Below are 3,945 nucleotides of genomic sequence, written 5' to 3'. Positions count from 1 at the left end.
GGCCAGCCACGACTCCCAAATGGGGCTAGCTGTCACTCACCATCGACAGCTCACCCCCTTTGGTGCGAGACCCCTAGCGGCGGAGCGCCGTCGCTAGCCAGGTCTCGCGCATGCGCATGTCGGAGCCGGCTCCGACGTGCGCATGCCCAGTGGGGGAACATCGACCCGGTTGCGAGCGCTCAGTGCTTGCGACCAGGTCTGAATGACCCCCACCTTTCCAATTGATCTTATTGTTTAGATGCTTAGGACTAATGGTGTCCAAACGTAAGATCCATTGTGATTCCTTAATAAACAGACTCTTTGCTCTATCACCCCCACGAAGTGAGGGGGTATATGGTCAATAATTAAATATTTCAGAGGCCAAAGTGTGTTTAATGACCGGCTGGATACTATCGATGTTTCAGAACCAGTGTTTAGGACTAAACAATGTTTTGTATCCAATGTTAAAAACATTGATACTTCCAATGTTTTCTGTTGATGTCCCTCCCGCACAGTGCAGAACAAACATTGACATTATGGGCCTGATTCAGAAAGGATCGCAGTTGCTAATACACACGCAATCGGACGATTGTTGTGTTCTGCATATGCGTATGCATCACAGTGCGCAAGCGTGAATCATTCACTGCGATCGCAGAGGCTACGCAGACCCATCGCCATGTGAGTGACAGGAAGTACCGTTTGAGGGTGGTGATTGGTTGAGTGAACGCAGGCGTGCCAGTGCATTTCACCGTTGTTGCATGGGTGTGCATAAATTATCCACAGCGATACCATATGCAGCATGAGGCCTCATACAGTGCGCTGAAAGTTAGCAATTCCTGAATGAGGCCTGACCTGCCGTAACTGTGCGTATGGGTCCGATGTTACATTTCACTATGTTGCTAAAATGTGATGATGTAAGGGGAAGTGGGCGTCCTTATGTTAAGCTGCGATCTCAATGCAAATGTAATTATTTGCATATCACCGCTGATATTAGCAACTGCGTTGTATGCGTATTAGCAGAATAGCGATCCTTGCACTGCAGCTGTACAGGAGGGGTGGTTACCTCTCCTTAGGTATGGACATCGAACAACAAGAGAGATAGGGCCTGATTCAGACCCACTCGCGAGCGGCTGTCCGCTCGCAAATGGGTCGATGTTCTGGACTGAGCATGCGCGCGACGGAGGGAGCTCCGTCGTGCGCATGCGCCAGACGCGACGAGCGAAGGAAAGTCCTTCGCTCGTTGTGTCTGATCAAAGGGGGCGTGCTGTCGATGTTGATTGACAGCACGCCCCCTTTGGTAGGCGTGCCGGGGGCGTGCCTCCCTGACGGGGGCGTTCCCATGGGAACGCCTCCCGTCAGAAGCCGGCCCACTGACATCACTAGTGATGTCAGTGGGAGTGATTTTGGCTCTGATAGAGCCAAAATCACTCCGGAGCTTGCGGTTGAAAACCTCAACCGCATGCTCCGGCTCGCAGTTTCGATGGTCGCGATGGTCAAGACCATCGCGGCCATCAAACTGCACGCTCGTATAGCCTGTGGGTGGTGACCCACAGCTATACGAGCGTCCAGGAGGACGCTCCATTTTCATGGAGGCCGGCCCTCATTCAGAGCGTGCGCTCTGCTCAGAGCGTACGGCTCTGAATGAGGGCCATGGTAAGAACTTACCTTTGTTATCTCTGTTTCTACGAAGTCCTTAGGGTCCACAGGGATACCTTGGGGTATTGGCATGGGCTTGTCCATGGGCACCGCACAGTTAAAGCTGTCATCCCAGGATGCACTGGGCCCCCTCCTATACCCCGCCCCCAGGCCAAGGCACCTCAGGTTTAGTAGCAAGCCATAGGCCGGAAGGAGGAGAAAAAGGAAGAACAACATCTGGAACACACAGGAATCACAGTCTCACAGAAAAAAAGACAGAAACGGGTGACCAGAATAACACCCTACAGAAGCACAGGGCATCAGGGCGGGCGCCCTGTGGATCCTAAGGACTTCGTAGAAACAGAGATAACAAAGGTAAGTTCTTACCATATCTCTTGTTTTCTACCCCAGGGTCCTTAGGTATCCACAGGCATACCTTGGGGATGTCCCAAACCAGTATCCTTCAAGGGTGGGGACGCTCCTGTGCAGGAAGGAGAACCTGCCGCCCGAAGGAAGCATCCTGAGAAGCAAATGTGTCAAAGGCGTAATGCCTGACAAAAGCATTGACAGATGACCACGTGGCTGCCTTGCAAAGCTAAACAGCTGAGGCGCCACGGTGAGCTGCCCACGAAGGACCCACAGACCTCGTAGAATGCGCCTTCACAGAGGGTGGCACTGGCAGACTCTCTTGAGCGTAAGCCTCAGAGATCACCAGGTGAATCCACCACGCCAAAGACTGCTTATTGGCACACCAACCCCTCCTTTGAAAGTCATACAGGACAAAGAGTCAGATTTTCGTAAAGACACATAAATCCGCAGCGCCCGTTCCACATCCAATGAGGCCTCACTGGCCGAGAGATCCAAGGAATTAAATGCAGGGACCACAATTTTCTCATTACTATGGAAACTAGACACCACTTTAGGAAGGAAACCAGGGTGGGTCCGAAGAACCGCCAGGTCTGAATGAAAAATCAGGAGAGAGCCACCAGATCCGACACTCTTCTGGCCGAAGCAATAGCCAGAAGGAACACTGTCTTTGTTGTAAGCCATTTCAAATCCACCGAACCAAAAGGTTCGAATGGAGGACCTTGGAGCGCCCTCAGAACCACAGCCAAATCCCAAGGAGCCACCGGAGGGACAAAGGGAGGCTGGATGCGAAGGACACCCTGCACAAAGGTGTGGATATCAGGCAACATAGAAATCATACGCTGAAACCAAACCGACAGGGCAGAGACATACACCTTCAGTGAGGTGAGGCGTAGACCTAGATCCAAGCCCGCCTGTAGGAAAGCCAGCACTCTGGGTATCCGAAACCCCTGAGGATCGTAGCCTCTAGGGCGACACCACTCAAAATAAGTATGCCACACCCTGTGGTAAATTCTAGCCGAAGCAGAAGAGGGAGAAACCCTTAGACCCCTTAGAGTCTCAAGAGCCACTCAGGTTAGGGTAGAGGCAAGGACCTTGAGACAACAGCAATGGAGTGTCGATGGACAGACACTGAAGATCCGAGTACCAATTCCATCTGGGCCATGCAGGAGCCACCAGCAGGATCTTGCCTCCTTCCTGTTTGAACTTTCAAAGTACACGAGGCAGAAGGGAGAACGGAGGAAACAGGTACGCGAACTGGAAGGTCAATCGTACCGACAGAGCGTCCACCAGAAGAGCCCCTATGTCTCTTGTTCGGGATCCGTATGCCCACAGCTTGCTGTTGTTTCTGGAGGCCATTAGGTCTATTTTGGGAAGGCCCCACTTGTCCACCAGGAGTTGAAACACCTCCTGGTGAAGAAACCATTCCCCCGGATGTACATCGTGATGGCTGAGGAAGTCCGCTTCCCAGTTGAGCACTCCCGGTATGATCTCAGCCGAAATGGCTGGGAGATTGCCTTCCGCCCAAGTCAGAATGCGGGGTACCTCCCTTAGCGCCGCTTGACTTCGAATTCCACCTTGACGGTTTAGGTAAGCCACCATGGTGGCGTTGTCTGATTGAACCTGCACGGGTTTCCCCTGCAGGAAAAGCCTTGCTTGTTGCAGCGCTCTGAACACTGGGCCTGATTCAGACCCGCTCGTAAGCGCATAGTGCACGCAAGAAGGGTCGTTGGTGGTCCAACTAAAAAAAACAGCTCCCACCCTGAGTCAGAGAGCGCTCACTTTTTGCGAGCGCCTCTGAATCAGGCCCACTGCACGAACCTCCAATATATTGATTTCCTCTGACATCCACCGGCCCTGAAAGACGTGCCCATCACAGCGCCCCAGCCCCGAAGGTAGCCATCCATTGTTAGAAGGACCCAATCCGAAATCCAAAACGGACGTCCCCTGCTGAGATGGGACTTC

This window comes from Taudactylus pleione, unplaced genomic scaffold, assembly GCF_031769625.1.
Source record: "Taudactylus pleione unplaced genomic scaffold, aTauple2 ptg001395l, whole genome shotgun sequence".
NCBI lineage: Eukaryota > Metazoa > Chordata > Amphibia > Anura > Myobatrachidae > Taudactylus > Taudactylus pleione.
This window is presented reverse-complemented; position numbering follows the sequence as displayed.